Raw genomic sequence first — 26,066 nt, 5'->3', positions numbered from 1 at the left:
GTGCAGGCATAAGTCACATGACTGGGGCACTTGGGAAACTGACAATATGTCTAGCCAATGTCAAATTTCAAAACTAAATATAAAAAAAATCTGTTTGCTCTTTTGAGAATTGGATTTCAGAGCAGAATTCTGCTGGAGCAGCACTATTAACTGATGTGTTTTGAAAAAAAAAATATGTTTTCCCTTTAATGTGTCTCTGCCCTAAGCATTGAACCGCATTAGTTCTGCTCTGCTGACTGGGAGTTTATTATGAGAATACCCCAACGCCTGCCGAATATCAATATAGCACATTCTAATACAGCACTGTAGTGTGGCGATGTAAATGCGCAGTCTTGCACTTTCACTTCTGTAGTTCCCATCTTGGAGGGAAAGTGAAAATAACAATTGTGCAAGCTTTTTTTTTTTTTTTTTTAATCGGTTTAAAATGTGTGAATGCCAGAGCACACAACAACCCTATGATCAGTTTCATCAGGGGCCAACTAACCAGCCTGTATATATTTAAAGAGCAAAAGGAAACCCATACAAATGCAATCTGCTTACGGACGGACTTGGAGAAGTTGTTGGGAGCAGCACACAGCCGAGCCCCAAAGCACTGCCAAGTATTGTGACAGCCAAGAGTTAAAGGAACAGTAACACTAAAAAAATGAAAGTGTTTTAAAGTAATGAAAAAATTATGTACTGTTGCCCAGCACTGGTAAAACTGATCTGTTTGCTTCAGAAACATTACTATAGTTCATTTAAACTAGGGATGCACCGAATCCACTATTTTGGATTCATCCGAACTCCTGAATCCATATGCAAATTAGGGGTGGGAAGCGGAAATAATTTTTACTTCCTTGTTTTGTGACAAAAGGTGATTTCCCACCCCTAATTTGCATATGGAAATTCGGATTCGGTTCGGCCGGGCAGAAGGATTCGGCCGAATCCAAATCCTGCTGAAAAGGGCCGAATCTCAAATCGAATCCTGGATTCGGTGCATCCCTAATATAAACAAGCTGCTGTGTAGCAATGGTGGAAATTGAACAAAGGCTATACGGCACAGGTTAAATAGTGGATCACAGATAACACCATTGTATTCTACACAGTTTATCTGCTGTGTAACCTGAGCCTTTTCTCTTTTGAATGGCTGCCCCCATGGCTACACAGCAGCTTGTTTATATAAACTATAGTAGTACTTATCTGTTATCTACTGTGTATCCTGTGCTTGAATGGCTGCCCCCATGGCTACACAGCAGTTTGTTTATATAAACTATAGTAGTACTTAACTGTTATCTACTGTGTATCCTGTGCTTGAATGGCTGCCCCCATGGCTACACAGCAGCTTGTTTATATAAACTATAGTAGTACTTATCTGTTATCTACTGTGTATCCTGTGCTTGAATGGCTGCCCCCATGGCTACACAGCAGCTTGTTTATATAAACTATAGTAGTACTTATCTGTTATCTACTGTGTATCCTGTGCTTGAATGGCTGCCCCCATGGCTACACAGCAGCTTGTTTATATAAACTATAGTAGTGCTTATCTGTTATCTACTGTGTATCCTGTGCTTGAATGGCTGCCCCATGGCTACACAGCAGCTTGTTTATATAAACTATAGTACAGGTATGGGACCTGTTATCCAGAATGCTCGGGACCTGGGGATTTCCGGATAATGGATCTTTCCATAGTTTGGATCTTCATACCTTAGTCTACTAGAAAATCATATAAACATTAAATAAACCCAATAGGCTGGTTTTGCTTCCAATAAGGGTTAATTATATCTTAGTTTGGATCAAGTACAAGCTACTGTTTTATTATTACATAGAAAAAAATTAATTATTTTTAACATTTTGGATTATTTGGATAAAATGGAGTCTATGGGAGACGGTCTTTCCATAATTCGGAACTTTCTGGATAATGGGTTTCCGGTTTATAGATCCCATACCTGTAGTGTTTCTGAAGCTAACACAGCAGTTTTCTTTCAAATATTTTTACTTGTGTTTTAAACATATGACTATATTTAAATGTACTTGCCGGGATATCCCGGGGTATCAAACACAGCCGTGTTACCAGTGCAGGGCAACACTGCATTATTGTTGTATTACTTTAAAACACTTTTCCGTGTTACTGTTCCTTTAAAACGAGTGCTATTGTGAAATGGGCGTTTCTCGCTGGGAGTCTTTTGACACCACTGTATTACAGAACGTGCGATACGATTTTAACTCTTCACCAGCCACAAGGCAGCGGTACAAGAACTCATAACGAGCACCTTGGACGGTTTGGTGTAAAGTCTCCCATGCACGGCGGGGGTTAAATACTAATAGAAGAAATAAAGTGACAAGGACGGGTATTCAGCCTTCAGCCTGGGACTGGCAATCTGTGGGTTGTGGCAAATGCCAGAGGGGCTGCTGTAAGGTCCCATAGACAGTCAGTATTTAGTGGGCCTCTGTGTACCTGAAATGCCAGCAACTATTTTGACTCTAGTTGGGACTTGCAGAGTCAGTCTGCTGAGAGTGAGAGTTGCAGTACAACAAGAGCGGCAGGATAGACTGCAGTGGCCTTTTCTTATTATTAATGCAGACTGATCCCTCCTGAGTGTCACCCAGTGCTGAGTGCAGCACAACAGACCAGCAATGCTTTACTCCTCTCATACAATGTGCTGAGCCCAACTGCCACTTCTCAAAGCTGCTGACAGCGAGTTGAGCTCCACATGAACCAACCCCCCCCCCCTCTCTCTCTCTCTCTCTCTCTCTCTCTCTCTCTCTCTCTCACACTTACCAAGTTCCAGCAAACAAAGCCACGGCCCAGTCATATCCAGTTGCCTCTCACAGCAGCAGCAGCAGAAGTAACACAACCAAACTAGTACTTCCGTGCAAATAAACCTGCTGCACCAGAGAGATCTCCAGCCACTGCCTCCCGATCTCTACGACTCGCCGTGAGGAGCAAAAGCTGCGCCCTCAAATTTCAGAAGTTGCTTCAGCGACAAGAGAGCGGCGTTGTCTCCCTGTGTGTGTGTGTCAGTGGCCGGGCAGTCTCTGTGTGCAGAGTGGAATGACTGCATGGCTCTGACTCATCAGCTGATCTCACTGTGCAGCAGCAACAACATAAAAAAGGGGCGGGAATGAGAGTTTAATAGGGAGGGGAGGAGCCACTGGGCGCTACCATTACACACTTCCTAGGACACGCCCACTCTGCTGAGGAAAGAAAGCTGCAGGGACGCACAGTTTATAGATTAGTCTCAGAAGTCATTTTATTGTATTGGCTCAGGCGCATGTCACGCTTTAAGTCTGCACATGATCTTTTAAACTGTCAATAGAATCCCTCCCTAAACTTTCACTAACACTCTTCAATAAAATACCTCACAGCAGGGCCGCCATTACATATCACAGGTCACAGCTACATATTCGGGGCCCGCCCATCCCAGCCCCCCTATAAGTTGAAAAAGAAAAAAACGTGGCTCCAGGGACCCCCATAAAAAAATGTAAAAAACCATTGGTGGTCAGGCCCCCCATAAGTTAAAGAAAATGTTGGCGCCAGGGCCCCTCTTACAAGTTAAAAATAATTGGGACCCCAGAAAATATTTTTTTAAAAAAACATTGGTGGCAGGGGCCTGTTGAGTATTAAAATAATACATCGGTGGTTAGGGCTTTCAAAAAATAAAAAAAACACATTAGTGTTCAGTGGAACTGAACTCGTGGCTTCAGGACTTCAAGTTCGGCTCTTTTCATAACTTTGGGTGTTTTTGCGGCTTCAGGACTTCAAGTTTGGCTCTTTTCATGACTTTGAGTCTTTTCGCCGCTTCAGGATTTCAAGTTTGGATGTTTTCGTGATTTTGAGTCTTTTTGCAGCTGCAGGACTTCAAGTTCGGGTGTTTTCGTGACTTTGGGTCTTTTCGCTGCTTCAGGACTTCAAGTTCGGCTCTTTTCATGACTTTGGGTCTTTTTACAGCTTCAGGACTTAAAGTTTGGCTCTTTTCATTACTTTGAGTTTTTCCGCAGCTTTAGTACTTCAAGTTCAGGTGTTTTCGTGATTTTGGGTCTTTTTGTGGCTTCAGGACTTCATGTTTGGCTCCTTTCATGACTTCAAGTCTTTTCAGTGTCGGACTGGGACACCAGGGGCCCACCAAGAAAATTTAGGCCAGGGGCCCACTTTCAGTACTATTATTCTTCCTCTCCTCACTCCACCTCTATTCTCCGAGTCTCTTTTCTTTGCATACTATAATTTATTATTCCATCTATTTAACCTCATTGTTCTCATAGAAATAGGGAATGGCCAAATGTTTAGCAGCACAAGGGACCACTGACACCTGGGCCCACTGGGAGTTTTCCTGGAGTCCCGGTGGTCCAGTCCGACACTGAGTCTTTTTGCGGCTTCAGGACTTCAAGTTTGGCTCTTTTCATGACTATGGGTCTTTTTGCAGATTCAGGGCTTCAGGTTTGGCTCTTTTTGTGACTTTGGGTCTTTTTGCGGATTCAGGATTTCAAGTTTGGCTCTTTTCATGACTTTGAGTCTTTCCGCAGCTTCAGGACTTCAAGTTCGGCTCTTTTTTGACTTCTGGTTTTTGGCGGTTCAGGACTTTCAAGATTTTCCAATTTTTTTTTTTTGAGGAAATCCTATCTACTCTATTTCACTTAGCCTGGTCTGAGGAGGCGAAGGCAAGTCTGGCGCAAGAGGTAACGTGCACTAAAATCCGCATCGTAGTGAATTTGCATAGTTAAGTCCATTCGCCAAAGCGAAACTTCGCCTGGCGTTAGAGTGCGAATTAGCGGTAGAGTCTATCTCCTTTATAAGTGCGAAGTTACGCCAGCGCCCGTTAGTAAATCGGCAAAGTTCCTAAATGAAGTAAATTTGCCCCACAGACTGCTAATCCGTGCCACATACATGAAATAGTCTGAGCAGTGCCGAGTGTAGTAAATGAATGCTGGTACACCACGATCAGGCAAACGCACTATAAAACTGAAAATAAGTACCACTGACATGCAATCAGTCAATGTGCATAACAGGAAATCCTGAATTATTTCTGTTTATTGAGCTTATGATATCCTGCTGTACATAACAAGGACATATTTAGATGTGTACGCCATGCTAAAAAAATGTTATCAAATAATTTAAATTATAAAAAAATAAATTAGAAGTTTTCTTTAAAGGAACGGTAACACCAAAAAAGAAAGATTCCCCTGCTAGATTACATATAGGACCATGCTCCTGGTCTACCCCAGCCACACCAATTACACCCAGAATATGTCCTTAATTTGCATGAGCTCCACCCACTGTCCCACAAATTCTTCCCACTTTCCAGCTTGCCAATAAAACCGCCACTTCAGTCTATGATTGAGTGCCTTATGATACGAAACGCAAAAGGCTGTATCCTGATGTACCTTGAATAAACTACCTACTACTTTACAAGTTTGTCTGGAAGATTAATCCTTTGAAGTGCCTGCCTTTTTTCTTCACTCTGAGAAACCTTCTGCCATTGGGCCCCTGATGGTGGTCCTAGCAAAATATCTGCCAGTGTATAGTGCATTGGCAGCACCTACTGTATTCACTTGCAGCAATTTTGATCATTTGGCTGTCGGACCACATAAATGGAACCATAGAAAGTTGGGCATACTGTATATGGTACCTCTGGATCAATGAACCATATAGCAACAAGCATTGTCTAGTGCAGGGATCCCCAACCTTTTGAACCCATGAGCAACATTCAGAAGAAAAAGTAGTTGGGGAGCAACACAAGCATGAAAAATGTTCTTGGGGTGCCAAATAAGTGCTGTGATTGGCCATTTGGTAGCCCCTATGTAGATTGTCAACTTACATTGAGGATCTGTTTGGCAGTGCACCTGGCTTTAACAACCAAAACTTGCCTCTAACCCAGGAATTCAAAAATAAGCACCTGCTTTTAGGCCACTGGGAGCAACATTCAAGGGTTTGGAGAGCAACATGTCACTCACAAGCTACTGGTTGGGGATCACTGGTCTAGTGCATGGCCACCTAAACAAACAATCAATTAATATAATTACACACTAAAGACCATAAGCAGGCAGACACTGACCCAGCTCAAGGCCTCATAAAAGAACATTTCAAAAATCCCAGGAATGTCTTTTGTTTTCCATTCAAAAGAAACTTTTAGGTCATGAAGTTGATATTAGTCACTATAAACATACATTATACAACTCACAACATATCAATTATAATGTATTAGTCATTATGAGGTTATTTAAGCTCATCTCAAAATGTGAACTCTAACAGATGGTATCTGCAATTGTTTTGGTATATAGTTTTTTTTTTTTTTGCTGGGCAGAAAGCAGAAGTGCCTGAGCAAAAAATACTTTGTATACCATTCACCCCACTGATAGCAATTTAGGCATAAAGTTTATGATATGCAATGGAACATTGGTTGGCAGCATACAGAACTTTCAGTAAAAGAAGAATTCACCAAAAGGAATTCCAGGATAACAAGCTGTTGTAACAGGAATGGCAAGAAAATACATCCCCGCTAACTTCATGTTTCTGTTGTGATGTCCTGCAGAGCTGTGCATTTGACACCCTGGTAAGTATTAGAAACTTCTCAACAGAATTTCATCATCAGTGTTTCCTTAATAGAAGCAATTCTGCTTATTCATGATAGTGACCTGACAGCATTAGCTCAGAGGACAGATGGAGGCAGGTAGCTCTGATGTACTCCCTCCTAACACAACGGAGACTGTATCTACAAAAGAAATCTTCAAATAAAAATCCTTAATGGGGAAAAAAAACCTCAAAAATACTATTTTTCCTAATGAAACAAAAGGTAATGCATACCTCCCAACATTTTAGAAATAGAAAGAGGCACAAAAATGTTTTGACCACGCCCATTTTGCTTAGGTCATTTTACAAAATTTGGTAGGTTATGAACGTTCGAACACATTTCTGTGGTTTTTATGTGTTATTACAGTTTTGTTAATGAAGGTGAATTGCCCTTTAAGCTGCAAGTCACAGTTTCCCCGATGCCTGCTTATCTTAAATTGTTACAATTGCTTCTTTGCTTATCTTAAATTGTTACAAAATTATCTATTTGCACCTGGTGGCTGTTCTGGGCTCTCTGCCAAAAGCCAATTAAGTTAGACACTTGGGGGCAGATTTACTAAGCTCAAGTGAATAATTCGAATGCAAAAATATTCGAATTTCAAAGTATTTTTTTGGGTATTTCGACCATCGAATTGGTCAAATTCGATCGAATGATTCAAAGTAAAAATCGTTCGACCATTCGATAATCGAAGTACTGTCTCTTTCAAAAAAACTTTGACTTCATACTTCGCCACTTTAAACCTACCAAAGTACAATGTTAGCCTATGGGGACCTTCCAGAGCACTTTTCTAAGTTTTTTTTATCGAATAAAAATCATTGGATCGATCGCTTAAAATCGTTCGAATCGTACGATTTTTATTAGATCGTTCGATCGAACATTTTGCACTAAAATCCTTTGAATTCGATATTCAAATTCGAAGGATTTTACTTCGGGGGTCGAATTCGAGGGTTTTTTAACCCTCGAAATTCGACCCTTGATAACTCTGCCCCTTGGTATCTTTTTCTGGCTATTCAGTGCAGGAGTTCAAAGAGAAAGTTGGGACATTTTCAGTAACAATCCAGGACTGCGGATTGAGCTCTCAAAATCGGGACTGTCCCGCAAAAAAAGGGACAGTTGTGAGGTATGGTGATGCTTTCCAATATGAACTCATTACAAATTTTCAAAGTTATTTGTAAATGTAATATTACTTTCTAAAGCATTTTTCATATGTAAAAGTTACCCTCTGCACTGCTAGTTCTAACTTTTAGGGCTCTTACATACGGTGGTTTTTCCTGCGCTCCCCTGCTTTGCGCTTTCTTTTTGTGAAGGGGGCTGTACTCACACAGACGCATGTATGCGCCGAATGCAGGTGAAATGCAACATGCTGCGTCCCACCTGCATTTGGTGCTTACATGCGTCTGTGTGAGTACAGCCCCCTTCACAATAATTGAGAGTGTCTACTCCTGCGCTCCCCTGCGGCTGAACAGGAAGAAAGCGCAAAGCGGGGGAGCCCGTGTGTAAGAGCCCTTAAACCAATTTACTATTGTGCCAAAGCCAGCTGATGGAAAGGCCTGTGACGCAGCATGCAAGGCATTATGGGAAGTAGAGAATTTAGATTCAGGAGACAAAACCAGCAGTGTGGACAGAGTTGAATGAAGACTCCTTTCAGCTGCAATTATATTTACATATAACTTTAAAACCACTGAAAGTGTTTAATGTATACTGGAAAATTGCTTATAATACATTTTACTTCTTTTTTTTTTTTTTTTTTGGTTTAAGGATTTTTATCAGTAGACATTTTGTGCAATACAGTATTTGAGCCGGATAGGTGTCAGGAAGATGTTGGGAGCAGAAGATCAATCAAATGTCTCAAGCCCAACATTACTAGGGGGCCCATTTACTTAGCTCGAGTGAAGGAATAGAATAAAAAAAACTTCGAAATTCGAAAAAAAATTTGGCTACTTTGACCATCGAATGTGCTACTTCGACCTTCGACTACGACTTTGAATCGAACGATTCGAACTAAAAATCATTCGACTGTTTGACCATTCGATAGTCGAAGTACTGTCTCTTTAAAAAAAACTTCGACCCCCTAGTTCGCCACCTAAAACCTACCAAAGTCAATGGGAAGGTCCCCATAGGCTTTGTTAGCTTTTTTAGGTCGAAGAAAAATCGTTTGATCGATGAATTAAAATCCTTCGAATCAAACAATTCAAAGGATTTAATCGTCGATTGTGGTAAATCCTTCGACTTCGCTATTCGAAGTCGAAGGATTTCAATTCGGCAGTCGAATATCGAGGGTTAATTAACCCTCGATATTCGACCATAAGTAAATTAGCCCCTAGATGTCCCTTTATGCAGTGAAATGGAACCCCTAACATAAGCCATAAAATATCTGTCTATATATAAACAAGAAAGAAAATATGGTGAATATTTGGTAGGCTCTATATTTCATTTTGCAGAAATGTATGCCCCCATTAAGTGAAAAAAAGAACAATTTTCTATTGAGTGCTCAGAGTCATGATTTGCAGTGACACAGCTGTGCTTTCAGCATTGTAGTCCTTGCGGGCAGAGCTGCAGCAGGCACAATGGCTTATCTGTTCGGATAAAGCCGCCCCTTTATAGCTCTGGGTTCATGAGCAGTAAACGTTCTGTGATTTTGTCTGGAAATAAAACCAGCAAATTTTGTTACTAAAAAAACCCCATCCCTAAATAAAAATCAGCTGTTCCTAGCAACAAATATGGCTCTGAGAGCCTCTGTACCACAGATGGATAAACTTACAGTTTTACAGCTAACTTTCCCAACATCCTTCCCCAGTCAGCAGTTGTAGTTCTTAAAGGGATCCTATCATCGGAAAACATGTTTGTTTTTTTTAAAACACATCAGTTAATAGTGCTACTCCAGCAGAATTCTGCACTGAAATCCATTTTAAAAAACAGATTTTTTTATATTCAATTTTGAAATCTGACATGGGGCTAGACATTTTGTCAATTTCCCAGCTGCCCCTGGTCATGTGACTTGTGCCTGCACTTTAGGAGAGAAATGCTTTCTGGCAGGCTGCTGTTTTTCCTTCTCAATGTAACTGAATGTATCTCAGTGGGACATGGGTTTTTACTATTGAGTGTTGTTCTTAGATCTACCAGGCAGCTTTTATCTTGTGTTAGGGAGCTGCTATCCGGTTACCTTCCCATTGTTCTTTTGTTTGGCTGCTGGCGGGAAAAGGGGAGGGGGGTGATATCACTCTAACTTGCAGTACAGCAGTATAGAGTGATTGAAGTTTATCAGCGAACAAGTCACATGACTTGGGGCAGCTGGGAAATAGGATATTGACAATATGTCTAGCCCCATGTCAGATTTCAAAATTGAATATAAAAAAAAACTGTTTGCTCTTTTGAGAAATGGATTTCAGTGCAGAATTCTGCTGGAGCAGCGCTATTAACTGAAATTTTTTTCCCATGACAGTATCCCTTTAAACTTATAATGGGGCACATTTTGGCAAATAGATATATGGATAGAATATCTTTTATACAAAAGGAATGCACTGGTTTTCATTGGATAAATTGAGTAATTCTTAAGGGCTGAACTCCACTGTGCGCCAAGGAGCGATCTGCTGCCATGAGATGACACGCATTCGATGTGTTGGTTGCCCAGAAGAAAAAGGAAGTGAATGAGAAGTTGCAGGTAAAGACGACATGTATCCGACTGTCGGATGAAGACGCAGTGTGCAGCGGCCCTGCATATGGAATTCCTTTTATTTCACACTCTATTAATTTAGCCCTAATGTATAATCAGCCACTTTGATCCACATTACCTTGTACAGGTATGTGACCCGTTAACCAGAAAGCTTTGAATTACAGAAAGGCCGTCTCCCATAGATTTCTTTTTATCCGAATAATCCAAATTTTAGCACTAACAATGGGCGATGTTTGGGTCCCTTCAAAGGCACCCGATCAAAATTTTCCGTCCAGCCCAATCGACGAGCCGACCGATATCCAAATCTTCTGCCGATATCGGACGGCTCTTTTCCCACCATAAACGCAACGAATATAGGACGAAAATTTGTTTCGTACGATATTATCTGTGCGTCTATGGCCACCTTTACTTTTGTAAAACTAATCTTGTCTAAAGCTATTCAATTATCTATACTATGGTTTTTATTATGATTTTGTCCCTGTAACTTGTGTCCATAAAACAAACGCTCTATCCTTTTGCTGTAGAGTGCAGCTTGGAGCAGCTGGCTACAGGTTCACATATCATGGCCAGGCTGAAAACAAAAGATCATCTTACAAGCTGAAGTCTATGCGCAGATCATGCAAGTTAATATGCAAGCCGATGTGTTGTGCAGAAAAAGAATAAAGGGGATCTGCGTCCAGCTTGACATCAGCATACATTGCTGTGTTTTATCTGGGTCAGCCACAAAGGCTTTCAGCTTTGTCCAAACTGATTTTGTTTCCTAAATGAGAATCAAATATTTGATCTGAAAAACTGAATGTGTCATTTCTGCTTTCATTTCTGGATCTAAACCCATAAATAAATTTAGATGATCAAAACACATCAGCAGTCTGCAATAATTTTCTATTTCTTGCAGTTTCTGAGATATTAACCATTTAAGACTGCTAATTCCAGGCACTTTGGCTCTAAATTCCAGACTTTTAGATCTAAAGGGGATCCTTTTAAGAAACATGCAGATGATTGTTAAAGGGATACTGTCATGGGAAAAAAAATTTTTTTCAAAATGAATCAGTTAATAGTCCTGCTCCAGCAAAATTCTGCACTGAAATCCATTTCTCAAAAGAGCAAACAGATTTTTTTATATTCAATTTTGAAATCTGACATGGGGCTAGACATATTGTCAGTTTCCCAGCTGCCCCAAGTCATGTGACTTGTGCTCTGATAAACTTCAATCACTCTTTACTGCTGTACTGCAAGTTAGAGTGATATCATCCCCCTCCCTTTTTCCCCCCAGCAGCCAAACAAAAGAACAATGGGAAGGTAACCAGATAGCGGCTCCCTAACTCAAGATAACAGCTGCCTGGTAGATCTAAGAACAACACTCAATAGTAAAAATCTAGGTCCCACTGAGTCACATTCAGTTACATTGAGAAGGAAAAACAGCAGCCTGCCAGAAAGCATTTCTCTCCTAAAGTGCAGGCACAAGTCACATGACTGGGGGCAGCTGGGAAATTGACAAAATGTCTAGCCCCATGTCAGATTTCAAAATTGATTATAAAAAAAACTGTTTGCTCTTTTGAGAAATGGATTTCAATGCAGAATTCTGCTGGAGTAGCACTATTAACTGGTGCGTTTTGAAAAAAACATGTTTTCAGATGGCAGGATCCCTTTAAGGAATAAGTATGCTGCATATATTGATGCAGGCTGCTTTGGGAACCCTTCAAGGCTGTGGTAGCTCCAGGGTTCAACAGCATCAACAGGCACACAGAGGACAGACTGGTGGTGTGCATTGATGCTTGTCACTAACACACTGGTGCAAGAAGCAGCTTGGGCATAGGGACTTCTAATGAATAGTGTCAATTTGTGTAACAACTGCACCCATCTTTGCACAACTGCAACTCTAGTTGAATGAATGGAATTATATGCCCTTGACTAGTCTACCAGCAGGCCCCCTATAATTTAGATAAGAGACTCTTTATTTATCTTACTTCATCTTACTTTATCTATATTATGTATTTGATAATAGTTGAGGGCCCATTTGGATACTAAATATGTGTGATACTGATGCATGTGTTGACCTTTATGACTATTGTTTGATTACTGGATCAGTTACTATATGAGATACCTATTATCACTTGTGTTGAAATGTTTTTAATGGGGGGGGGGGCTATGACATACAATTTTTTAGCCCTTATCATATTTTATTATTATCCTTTTTAAACCAACAGCATACTCAACTCAATACAGAAATTGTTCTAACAGTGACTGACCCTGTTGAACTTGCAATCTAACCTTTCCTCAATTACCAAATTAAACCTATCACCTTAAGAAAACTCACATAAACATACTCCATGCAGTTAGGTCCCTGGTTGAAAGGAAACCAATCTGCAACAAGGATGTCATGCTACTTACTGTGCTAACATGCCACTACTTTATACAATACCAATATAACTAACTCAATACAACAGATGTCTGTGCCAAGGGTACAGTGGTTGATTTACAGCAGAATCATTCCTTATTCTTTCACCATAACATTAGTTAATGGCTCCAAATCGATTCAAGCATTAATCCCCTGGCCAGACTCATTTATTAAAAGTCTGCAGTCCAATGATATTTGTAATGCACATTCATGAGCCAATAGTAGTAGGGTGGGTGGTATGTGTTTTACCTTTGCACTAGTAGACAGAAAACTTTTGCAAACCATTGGTTTGTGAAATGAAAGTATCACCCCCAAAAAACACTTTGCTTCATCTACATACAATCTAACCTTGTTGCGTAGGAGTTAATGATTGGAATTTGTGCTAATTTTTCTTCTGCACAACTCTTACTTGCTTTTCCTAGGGTGCAATCAATTCCCAGGCTGCTCCCATGCCACAGCATTCAAACCGTTATGGCCTTTATTGTGGCAGAATTGCAGCACTTCCTAGGGATGCTGCTGCCATAATGCAAGTTGAGAAACTCGCTTTAGGTGGCAGCAGCTCGTGGGTTATCAGGGGCGGCAAAAGCCACAGCTGGTAACTTAAAGAGCCAAAATTCCAATTTTTAAACTTTTGTCAATCCTAGTGCAGAGAGTGAAATCGAGCTTGAAATAGGCCCTGCCATTCCATGTACACAGAGGCCCAATCAGCCCCCACCAGCCCACTAAATAGTGACTGTCTATGACATCTTACAGCAGCCCCTCTGGCATTTGCCAGAACCCACAGGTTGCCAGTCCGGGCCTGGGGGGCGGCATCCGAAAGCCAAAGTCCCCATAGTGCCCCTTCCTCAGGCGTAATATCTGCCCCTTGAGGTTCTTAAATTTGTTGCAGATTTCTTCTTTACACCTGCTACATTCTACCAGAAGTATTTCTTTTTCTTAGTCAGCTTCTTTATTTATAAATGCAGTAATTATTTTGACTGTAACTTTATTGGCCCTGTTGGATCAATACAGTCCTTGCATAGAATAAGTGAGATATGGGGTTGTGAGCTTTAATTGACATCTGTAGGGTTACAGATTACCTACAAATACACATACATTCACAAAAAAACACAGTAAGGCTTATTTACTAACATTGGGGAAATCTTCTCCAGTACAATAACCAACACCACCAACCCATCGGAGATTTCATTATTTTGCCTGCGGTAAACTCAGGGGCGTTACTATAGAGGAAGCAGACCCTGTGGTTGCAGGGGGCCCAGGAGTGTAGGGGGCCCAGTGAGACCCTAATTAGCAATTTTAATATATCTTGGTAAAATAGGCCAACTTATAAATATTTTGGGGCCCTAAATTGAATTTGCTATGGGGCCCAGTAACAACTAGTTACGCCACTGGGTAAACTGCCCAATTCTAATTTCTGGCAACAATGAATTGTCCACCACAGAACTAAAACCACAGAATGTATTCCAATCATTTCCTTTATGAAGCGAAGCCCAGGCCTAGAAGGAGTCAGTGGGCAGTTTTATAGTGTCTGTACAGAATGACCTATTTGTCAATCATTAATAAAACCAACTCTATGACTATTAGTGAAACTCAGTCTGGCTCCTTCCTCAAATCATATCGAGAGATTAAAGACAAATAAAGCCATGTTCCAGAACAGGCAATATATCAATATACTCTTATTGACTCTTACATAGCTTCTACAACATCTGAACGGCTGCAGCTTGGGCAACACTGATATAAATTGCTAAACATTCTGTCCTTCTGACTCCATATTTCCCTGTGATGCCCCCTCTTTCTACCTGCTCTATAGGTCTTCACCATACATGGGGTGCTGAGCAATCAGCAAATATTAGCTACCATGTTTCTGTCAAATACATAGTGCACAAACCTTTAAGGAGCCTTATGGAAATTTGCCTGATTACCAGTAGAAGTTGGAAGGAAAAGGAACACAGACCTGAGTTGCTGCACTTTGCTCAGTTGAACCTGGAGAGATCAGCTGCTCCTGTCAGTTGCAAACACCCCAAGCAAGAGCCGAAATAGACAATTAGATCAGGGTACTTCATGAAAACCATAAATCCAGAAGAGAAACTGCATCTGAAACAGAAACAAAGCATTTTCTTTTCCATAGGGTGCCTCACTCCGTATTTCTGTCAGCACTCCAAAATCCAGCTACTCTCTTCCACAGTCCATAAATGAGTTGTTTGTGTGCCTGTGTGTGTACATGTTCACTCCATAAAGTTCTCACTTCCTTGTATTCTGAGCTTTACTCCCTCCCCCTATTCCAGTGGTAAATAAAAAGTACAGGAATTCTTTCGATGCTAAAAGTCACTGCCCTGATGTCTCTGGCGGTTAAAGGGGAAATATATTCTCCAGTTATTACATAAATAGAAGAGTAAACTAGGAAAATTGAATGCACCGACAAGCAATGGGAATAATTCATATTTCGTTCTTGTGTATATGGGTAGGAGCTAGGCTTGCCACCTGGCCTGGCCGATAAAAATGATGGTTGATCCCAATGTTATTAATAGAGAAAAAAGAGAAATATATAGGAAGGCCGGTATTTTTTTCCAGAAAAGGTGGTAACCCTAGTAGGAGCAGCCAAGTTCCTTACATCAACTCGACTATTCTTATCCTCACTAATAATGAAGATTTGTGAACACTGGCATACCTCCCAACATTTTGGAAGTAAAAAGAGGGACACATTTTTTTTTCCCGCACGTAGCGCAGCAATTTTTTTGACCACACCCCTTTCTGTGGGCACACCCCCTAATTACCATGTTTGTTTTACAAAATTATGAAAGTTTGAAAATATTTCTCCTTATCTAAACTGTGTTTTTGTGTCTCAAAATTGTTACAAAGTATCTTATTTGCACCTGTTAGCTGTTCTGGGCTCTCTGCTAAAAGCCAATTAAGTGAGAAACTTTGTTTCTTTTTCTGGCTGTTCAGTGCAGAGAAAAGAGGGACTTTCCAGTACAAATGAGGGACTGAAGGTTGAGCTGTCTAAAGAGGGACTGTCCCTCCGAAAAAAGGACAGTTGGGAGGTATGCAGTCACTGGGAGGTAGTATTGATGTCTGGATATATGTGTACAATAGAATTATCAGCATGTAAGCATGAAGGACAGATAACATCAGACTGAATTACATATTTCCCTGAGCAATTGGCTAGACCTTTGAAATGAATCTGGTGGTGTGTGCCAAAGTAGCATTGATTTGTTTTTTCAGGGCAGTGGATCAAGGATGAGCAGATCTGAACATGTAGGAGCTCCTGAGCCCTACCACAGCTAAACATGGCAGTAGATGGAGCTGGTTGGCAGTTGTGGTTACCAAATTCATTTTAAATGATGACATGACAGTGCATTGTGGAAATTGGGATGTTTTGAACATATGAGTCTGCAGGATGTTTATTATGGAACAATGATGGCTTAATGAGGAACAGGGTTTAAACAGAAGCAGGCTTATGCAAGTTTGACTCCTTATTTGCATGTATGGTTTGCATACATTTTATATTTTAAAAGATAAGATACCCCCTAGGTCATTTTATAAAGACATCATCAGTCACCGCAAAGCTCTGTGGTCTGATAAGAAGCAAAATAAGACTTTACAGGCAGGTTACAGCATTATAGTATTAAAGCTGAAATGAACCTTGAGGTCATGACATTCTTTGCGTTACATTCTGTGGCTGTTAATAAAATGGGTTAGGTACAGGGGCGTAACTATAGAGGAAGCAGACCCTAGTTACACCACTAGTTAGGTAGACTCAGGCCTGAATTTGTGGGCAGGCAACAAAGGCCCGGGCCAAGGCAAAATTTGGGGGGCAGCATACTGCCACTGGCTGCATCCGAAATTGGAACTAGGCAGGAGAATTTGACAAGAGTTTGGATCACCCACCCAGTCCTCGATGCCAGCAATTGGGGGGGGGACAGCACAAGGGCAGCAGCAAAGAGGAGTGAAGGAAATGACGGAGATGTGAGCAAGTGGGGGCGTGTGAGTGGGGGGGGATTCAAGCAAAGGTGGCTGCAAGGGGGCCCTAGGGTGTACCAACTTTAAATTCGCTCATGAGTAGGCTTTCAATGCAAAGGGATAAGTAGACTTTGAGTGCAATAGAATAGATGCAAGCACACCAACATTTAAATGGGGAATTCCATCCCTTTTAATCGGAAGCTATACAGTGCAAACAGAGTACACTTTCATAAGCATCTGTTGATCCTTAGTCTACTTCACTTTAAGGTCATGATGCTAAGAAGGTAAACTGAAACTGAAAGGGAAACTACTCTGTCTGCTGATTACCAGCTGCCAAGCTTTGTCTTGCCTACAACTCTGTACCCAAACCATCAAAGTGTCATTCTGGGTGCAACTCTACATCTTAACTGATAGGTGTACCTTAAGTTTTTGTGGAGAGAGAGGCATATTGAGCAATGATCTGTTGCAATTCTCTCCAGCAAGAAACCCAACAGGCCCTGTACAACTATGTCTATATGGTCAGCCCCATCCCAATGACCATTGCAGTGGGCACTATTTTCTATCCCATATAGTAAGTATAACTGGGGCGCAGATATTGCTGGTCTCTCCATGCCAAAAATGATAAAGGCCCCCGCCAACAGTCCTTTCTTTCCCACCTTATGATGGCCCGACCCTCCAGGAGGCACTGCCAGATCATATAATAAGAGCAAGTCTCTGGTCTTACCATAATATGGATAAGTATGATCTAACCCAGTGATCCCCAACTAGTGGCTTGTGAGCAACATATTACTCACCAACCCCTTGGATGTTGCTCTCAGTAGCCTAAAAGCAGATGCTTATTTCTGAATTCTTGACTTGGAGGCAAGTTGTGGTTGCATAAAAACCTTGTGCATTGGCAAACAGAGCCTCCTGTAGGCTGCAATCACTTCATTTACATTGCATCTCCCAGAAACATTTTTCATGATTGTGTTGCTCCCCAGTTCTTTTTACATCTGAATGTTGTTCATGGGTAAGGGGACCCCTGATCCAACCTATTCTATTCATGAGCCCCATGCCCTCATATGAACATAGCTTGGTGACTTCTAATAATTATGTTGTCATGAAGGTGAAATGTAGATTTGAAGTGTGTTGGGGAATCCAAAGCTTTATTGCGGTAATAGGGTTTACATAACTATACTACCATGTCATTCCCAGGGGCACCCTTGCTTTACAACTATTTGTCTAAAAAGCCCTTTTATAAAACAACTTGTTAAAAGGTTATTTTTCATCGGACTCATAGATTACTTTCAGTCCAAGGAGTGTCAAAGTTTTAATATAAGGCAGATGAATATTGTTTTTGACAAGTAATGGACATTAAAAGAATTTCTCTAGCATACACTTGGCTGTTCTAACGTTCAAACTAGGGATGCACCGAATCCAGGATTAGGTTCGGTATTCAGGCAGGATTCTGCTTTTTTCAGCAGGATTCGGCCGAATCCTTCTGCCTGGCCAAACCGAATCCGAATTTGCATATGCAAATTAGGGGCCGAAAGGGAAATCCATGACTTTTTGTCACAAGACAAGGAAGTAAAAAACGTTTTTTCCTTCCCACCCCTAATTTGCATATGCAAATTAGGATTCAGATTCAGTTCGGTATTCGGCCGAATCTTTCGCATAGGATTCGGGGGTTCGGCCGAATCCAAAATAGTGAATTCCGTGCATCCCTAATTCAAACAAATCCCACAAAGTGATTTTCAGGCACAAGCATGGCTATATAAAGTGTATCTTGCATGGAAAAGTAACTCAGAGGATGTTTCTTTCTGGCGTATTTCCCAGAATGTTTGTCCTGTATTATAATCTGCACAAGAGACTACACCACCCATGAGCACAGCTTTTGGGGAGCTACTCCAAGATTCAGCATACTTTCCCTTGTGTTATCACAGAAACTGTTCAAGTTATCTAATAAGTGGGCTGGTGCCATTAATGAGACACAATGTACAAGCATTCCAACACAGAAAACAAGCAGTCTGCTCCCATAAGAAAAAATATGTCTTAAATTTCTGGATCCAACATTTTTGTTTTCATACTGGAGTGGGTGGTGTCTACAACAAATCTAATACAGTAGATTCCTTTATGTAACAGTGTAGATTTTAATTCATTTAATCCACCAAAAAGTATACAGCATTTTCTTTGTCCTGGTATTTCTAAATCCTAAAGACTAGGATAAGCTAATTACTTTCCCTTCTAACAGAAATCTGTGATTATGATGTTATACTCAATCCATACACTCATGCAAATTACTCCGTTTGGAAGCAATAATAGCCCAACCCCCGAATGCACATGTTGGGTTCAAGTGCTTACCATTCAAAACTGTCTGCACAATGAGCTGGAAAAACAAACCAGAATTTCAGGTGGAAGTAGCAAGGAATTTCTGAACCACAGAAAGTAGAATAAATGAATAAAAAACATTTTATTTTAAATCATAGACAAAATAGGAAATATTGAGAGGGATTGGATTGTAGAATATCACCCTGTGGTTGTTCCTTATCAAAAAATGAAATTGTTTTAAAGTAATAAAAAAAAATGCCCTGCACTGGTAAAACTGAGGTGTATGTTTCAGAAACACTACTATTGTTTATATAAATAAGCTGCTGTGTAGCAATGGGGGCAGCCATTCAAAGGAGAAAAGGCCCAGGTTACACAGCAGATAACAGATAAACTCTGTAGAACATAATGTTATCTGTTATCCACTACTTATCCTGTGCCATATAGCTTTTTTCCAATTGCCACCATTGCTGCTCAGTAGCTTATTTATATGGACTATTGTAGTGTTTCTGAAGTAAACAGATCGGTTTTACCAGAGCAGGACAACATTACATGATATTTTCATTACTGATTTCATTTCAAATTGGAATGCCAATTTATTAGGAAGAAGTGCTAACTTGGGAGCCGGAGCCAGTACTCTTTTTAAAAACTGGTCCTACTTTTCAATAGAGCTGATATGCCATCTTCTTCTACTTTACAAATGATCCTTTGTGTGGTCTCTGTGGGCTGACGCGTGTGCTGTATAGCAATTTTTCTAACTTTACTATACCGTGCGTGCATCAGCCCAGGGATACAAGAAATCAACAGACCCAGGGCCACGGTACGCGTGACGTCAGTACGCACAGGCGCAACTCTGCGGCTTCAGGCAGAAGAGAGGTCGCATTACAAGAAGGACCTGCTTCCTGGAGACGGCACAACTTCCTGGAGACTGTGAAGATGCGGAAGAGAGCGCCAGAGGAAGAAGAAGACCCTGCAGAAGAAATCGCCACTGGAGAAGAAGTCGCCATGTGAGGACGTGGAACAGAGAACTCAGTTGGAGGTAAGTGCCACTGACCACCAATACAGGCCACTGACCACCAATGCAGGCCCCTGACCCCCATCATGGGCCTCTGACCAGTTCTGGGAGCAGCCAAGAAGCTAGGTTGGTGGCCAGGGGTCACAAAAAAAAACTGATGGCCAGGCCCCTCTGCGAGTCAGGGGCCCCATGGAGGGTCAGGGGGCCCACACAATGCCATTAAGTCACACAACGGCCGTGTGATCTTTGTACTGGTGGGAGGGACGTGGTTAGGGGAGGTGTGGCAAAGGGGGGGCCCAGAAAATGATTTCTGATGGCGGCCCTGACCAGACCGTCTAACAGACACCAGCAGTAGCTTTAGCTTTCATTGTAGCCTGACATTGGAGCATTAGAGTAGGACAAACATGTGGCCCTCTGCTCTTGTGCTACATTTCTTGTTTAGTTCACTGAAACAGAGCATAAACATTTTGTTTATTAATACTACCCTTCATGTTTCTGTAGAAGTCTATAACATGTACATTGGAGTACCTCTATATTACCCTTATCAGAACTGTAAGGGTATGTGGCCCTATTGGATGGAGGGGGCCTATGGTCTAAGGGAGTGCTGTCCAACTGACGGCCTGCCCTTGTGTGGCCCCCATATGAAAGTCTGCCTGCTGTGATTCCTTACCTTGACAAATCGTTTCTTCTTTGGGAGTCTAATCTCTCCCGAACTGCCTTGCAAATTTCTGACTGTAGGAGCCACGTGCACAGAAAATGAACCCCTATGCTGCCATCCTTGGAGTGACCCTTGTTGCAGTAATGTAAAGGAAATGATACCAGCAGGCTTTAGCAAAGCCTTTGCTAAAGCAGTTTGAGGTTAATTAGCAATCTAGGTCACTGCAAACCACATCTCTGTGCCACCTCCTGTTTCTATGAAGATGTTAGAATCTGAACTTGCAATTAGTTTTTCCTAAGATACTTTGGGGCATGTTTACTAACATTGGAGATAAATATCTGGAGAGATTTCTGGAGATGTTGCCCACAGCAACCAATCAGATCTTTGGTCTTGTTTTCTAACTTATAGGTGGCTGTTTAAAAATTGCCATCTCCAGATATTTATCTCCAATTAGGGTTGCCATCTTTTCTGGAAAAAAAATACCGGCCTTCCTATATATTTATCTTTTTTCCCTATTAATAACATTGGGATCACTGACCTTCCTATATATTTATCTTCATTCCCTATTAATAACATTGGGATCACTGACCTTCCTACTGTATATATTTATCTTTATTCCCTATTAATAACATTGGGATCACTCACCTTCCTATATATTTATCTTTATTCCCGATTAATAACATTGGGATCACTGACCTTCCTATATATTTATCTTTATTCCTGATTAATAACATTGGGATCACTGACCTTCCTATATATTTATCTTTATTCCCTATTAATAACATTGGGATCACTGACCTTCCTATATATTTATCTTTATTCCCTATTAATAACATTGGGATCACTGACCTTCCTATATATTTATCTTTATTCCCTATTAATAACATTGGGATCACTGACCTTCCTATATATTTATCTTTATTCCCTATTAATAACATTGGGATCATATCACTGACCTTCCTATATATTTATCTTTATTCCCTATTAATAACATTGGGATCATTGACCTTCCTATATATTTATCTTTATTCCCTATTAATAACATTGGGATCGCTGACCTTCCTATATATTTATCTTTATTCCCTATTAATAGCATTGGGATCACTCACCTTCCTATATATTTATCTTTATTCCCTATTAATAACATTGGGATCGCTGACCTTCCTATATATTTATCTTTATTCCCTATTAATAGCATTAGGATCACTCACCTTCCTATATATTTATCTTTATTCCCTATTAATAACATTGGGATCACTGACCTTCCTATATATTTATCTTTATTCCCTATTAATAACATTGGGATCACTGACCTTCCTATATATTTATCTTTATTCCCTATTAATAACATTGGGATCACTGACCTTCCTATATATTTATCTTTATTCCCTATTAATAGCATTAGGATCACTGACCTTCCTATATATTTATCTTTATTCCCTATTAATAGCATTAGGATCACTCACCTTCCTATATATTTATCTTTATTCCCTATTAATAACATTGGGATCACTCACCTTCCTATATATTTATCTTTATTCCCTATTAATAACATTGGGATCACTCACCTTCCTATATATTTATCTTTATTCCCTATTAATAACATTGCTATCAACCATCATTTTTCCCGGCCAGGTGGCAACCCTATCTCCAATGTTAGTAAACCTGCCCCATTGTCTCCAAAGTTACCTGTCCGCAAGTGACCTTCTCAGCTCCTTCCATGTTTCTCTTGTGTTACAATCCCCTTTCAAGACTGTTAGGGACCTATTTATCATGCTGTGTAAAACATTGAAGAAAAACATCACTGGTGATGTTGCCTATAGAAGCCAATCAGCAGTTAGATTTCAACACCTACAAGTTAGAAAACAAAATCAAAGATCTGATTGGTTGCTATAGGCAACATTATACATAAGTGCTTTTAAATAAGCAGGTTAACAAAGAATATAATTTACACCAACAAACATTACAAAAAGAGCAACGGGGGACAAATACAGCAATATAAATAACACTGCTAGAATTAGGACTTTGGAGCATATGGGAAACAGTGCAATAAACTTGTGTAAGAAAAGAGAAAGTAATAGATCACAAATGTAATTGTACAATAATAAAGGGATTAAGATTTTATACTAATGTTGCTTCCACAGGGAAAATAGTCACATAGAGCCTCATTGCAGGGCCACTCCGTTTCATACAGTGACACTCCACAGCTATGGAAAGAATGGTAGGAAGTTCAAGAACAAAAAGAAGCTGTTCCTCTGCACAGAACAAAGGCCAGAAACTCAAACCATAATTTCCTCTTTTTGTGACATGCACAGGGGCTTCATGTGAAGCAACACAAAGGGAATGATATCAGCAAAGCAATGGCTACAAGCAAACATTATACCAGGCTGGGGTTAATTAGTAATCGCTGCAAATCTTCTATAGAAGAGCAGGGTGCGGATACCAAGTTTTCTTGCTGTAACTATAGTAAATATAGCCAGTAAATGAATAATAAATAGTTACTCGTAAGGAACTATCTGCACCCTGCTCTTCTATAGTTTGATGATAAGATTTGCAGTGATTACTAATTAACCCCAGCCTGATATAATGTTGTTTGTAGCCATTGCTTTGCTGAATTCTGCTGATAGCATTCCTTTTGTTTATTTTAGACCTTAGGGCTATTCCACACGGGGAGATAGCGACGCGTTTGCGGTCGCGGCGACAAAGCGCCGCTACAGTCGCCGCGACCGGCGCAGGCGACAGTTTTGTATGGGCGCCTATGTAAAAACGCCTGTGCTAACCACACGAGGCGATGCGCTTTTCAACAGTCGCCTGAAAATGCCTCGCCAGGCTTTTTCAGGCGACTGTTGAAAAGCGCATCGCCTCGTGTGGTTAGCACAGGCGTTTTTACATAGGCGCCCATACAAAACTGTCGCCTGCGCCGGTCGCGGCGACTGTAGCGGCGCTTTGTCGCCGCGACCGCAAACGCGTCGCTATCTCCCCGTGTGGAATAGCCCTTAGGGCTCTTACTGATGAGTGGTTGTAGCTGTGCTCCTCTGCATTCCGTTTTTCTGCGTTCAGCCGCAGGGGAGCACAGGAATAGACGCATTATGTTTTTTCCAATGGGGCTGTACTCACACAGGCATGTGTAGGCGCTGAACGCAGGTGGAGACGCAACATGCTGCATTTTTCCTACGTTCTGCGCCTACACGCGCCTGTGTGAGTACAGCCCCATTGTAAAAAACGTAATGCGTCTATTCCTGCGCTCCCCTGCTGAACGCTGAAAAACAGAACGTAGGGGAGCACAGCTACAACTGCTCGTCAGTAAGAGCCCTTAGGGTTAGTTCACACGAGGAGATTTGGGGAGATTTTGTCGCCTGGTGACGAATCGCCTCGACTTTCTGGGCGACAATCTCCCCGAACTGCCTCCTCGTGTCTTCCCATCCGCTATAATGAAAAGTCGCCTGCGCTAAAGCACACACGGCGCTACTTTTTTTCAGAAGTCGCCTGAAGTTGCCTCACGAGGAAACTTTGAGCGACTTATGAAAACGCAGCACTGAATGTGCTTTAGCGCAGGCGACTTTTCATTATAGCGGATGGGAAGACACAAAGAGGCAGTTCGTGGAGATTGTCACCCAGAAGTCGAAGCTCCTCGTGTGAATTAACCCTTAAAAGGGTTTTAGATATGATGCAGAGAGTGATATTTTCAGACAGTTTTTTAACTGTTTTTTTTTATTCTTTACCTTTTGTTCAGTATCTTTCCAGTGTAGCCTTAGGACACACTGGGCGATTAGCCACTGCAACTTTTAAAAACCCAGTTGCGGCAACTAATCACCATAGCAATAGTAATGGAGATTTGTACTAGCGACTTACGGACAATGAATGAAAAGCCAATACCTTTTTATGCAACAAACGGGGTGATCCCAAGTTTTATTCCATTGTGCTCTTGACACAATTCAACAGATCAAACGTTTCAGGACCGCGTGGCCCTTCATCAGTGATTGGCCAGTGCCTAGCAACTTACCGGCCACCATATACCTATTGTTATAGATTTTGAGGCTACCAGTGGTTACATGTTTAAAAAAAAAAGGTCCTTCTGCGACTTTGAGCTACAGTTGCTCTGGAGTAGCACTGTGTATTTTACATGTGGCCACTTGTATGTTTGTGTATGGGAAAGGAACTGTGGTGATTAGTTGCCGCAATCAGTGTTTTTTTTTTAAAATTTGCGACTACTAATCTCTAAAAAGTAGGTAGTAGCGGCACTATCTAGGGTGCAGCCATTGTAGGAAGGGAGGAGGGGTGAAATTCCAGAAAATGTTAATTGTTTATTGTCCAGCCCTAATTAACAAATTAATTAATAACAGCCAGGGGCGTAACTATAGAGGAAGCAGAGCTTGCGGCTGCAGGGGGGCCCAGGAGGTATAGGGGCCCCATGAGATCCTAATTCATATACAATTTCAATGAATATTGGTAAAACAAGTCAACCTCTAGATATTTTGGGGGCCTGAAAAAACTTTGCTGTGGGGCCCTGTAATATCTAGTTACGCCACTGATAACAGCATCATGCACCCTCGTAAAATGTGCACTACAAGGCCTTGAAAACTGGCTTTCAAGGTGTCCCACATGCACCTGCTCCCTTTGAATACGCACCTCTCCTAGGGGCAGGTTAAAGGAGACATATAGGATAAATGAAAAAACCCTAATTGTGTAGGCAATTATGGTGTTGCTTTTACGTGGTGCTAAAAATTAATATTATCTTAAAAAATAGCCCCTATAGATGTTCTCTGGTCCCTGTTTGTGTTTTAAATGAGGGGTGGGCGTGGGGTTTCCGGTAAAACACCTGCCGGGCCGGTATTACAAATTTACCAGCATTGTAGCTGCCGGTAATTTATAATACCATTTTCAAAATCCCTTGTTTACATTTTCTTCGGCTTCTGGCTTTGTGGCCCGTCCCTTTTGCGGTACTACCCCATGGCCCCGTCCGTTTTGTGTTACGTTATGCACCTTTTTGCGTCACGGTCCGCCCCTTTAGTTCCCACCCCCACCAATGCCCGGTAGGTGGCAACCCTAAGTGGGCGTGTCCTAATGGTCCCTGCCAGAAGCACAGTAGGAGGGGACAGCCAATCACAGCCCTGCAGTCACACAAGCACAGACAGGCTTCAGTTCCCTATCAGGTCCTGCTAGCTGCTGATTGGTTCCTGTCCTACAGTGCAGGGAGCTGAGAGCCTGGGAATTCAGGGAGAGAAGATTATTAGGGTTTTTTTTTTTCAGAAATATTCAATAAATTAGCCTGAAACTACTTTTTTAAGCACAATCCTTCTATATCTAAATATTATTTACACAAAATGTCTCCTTTAATACTGCACAAAGTCTGTTGGGGGGAAACAATCCTATTTTGGCAAGAAAATGCCCTGGGGGAGGCCTTGGATATCCAACACAAACGAGCATAATAAGTAAACTGAGACACTCCGCTAATAGCAGTTCTGCCACTTATAAACATGACCACTTCCTGTGGAAACATGAAAGACACGCCC

At 41.2% G+C, this 26,066-nt stretch overlaps 1 protein-coding gene across 3 annotated transcripts in view; it reads right to left on the bottom strand.

The window, feature by feature from the left end:
• The window catches only part of mideas.S (mitotic deacetylase associated SANT domain protein S homeolog), a 56,331-nt gene extending 41,493 nt beyond the window's left edge, over nt 1-14,838 (bottom strand). For 2 of the 3 annotated variants that reach the window (XM_018232252.2, XM_018232254.2), the window contains exon 1: nt 2,759-3,093. The gene's annotated coding sequence lies outside the window, so the exon portion shown is untranslated. Of the gene's footprint in view, nt 1-2,758; nt 3,094-14,570 lie in introns of those variants that run through there. The other variant, XM_041575285.1, reaches the window with a different exon arrangement.
• Between the last annotated feature and the right edge of the window lie 11,228 nt (nt 14,839-26,066).

This window comes from Xenopus laevis, chromosome 8S (genome assembly GCF_017654675.1).
Source record: "Xenopus laevis strain J_2021 chromosome 8S, Xenopus_laevis_v10.1, whole genome shotgun sequence".
In the NCBI taxonomy this organism is placed as follows: domain Eukaryota; kingdom Metazoa; phylum Chordata; class Amphibia; order Anura; family Pipidae; genus Xenopus; species Xenopus laevis.
Note: the sequence above shows the minus strand (reverse complement) of the source record. Positions and strands in the feature narration are given on the sequence as shown.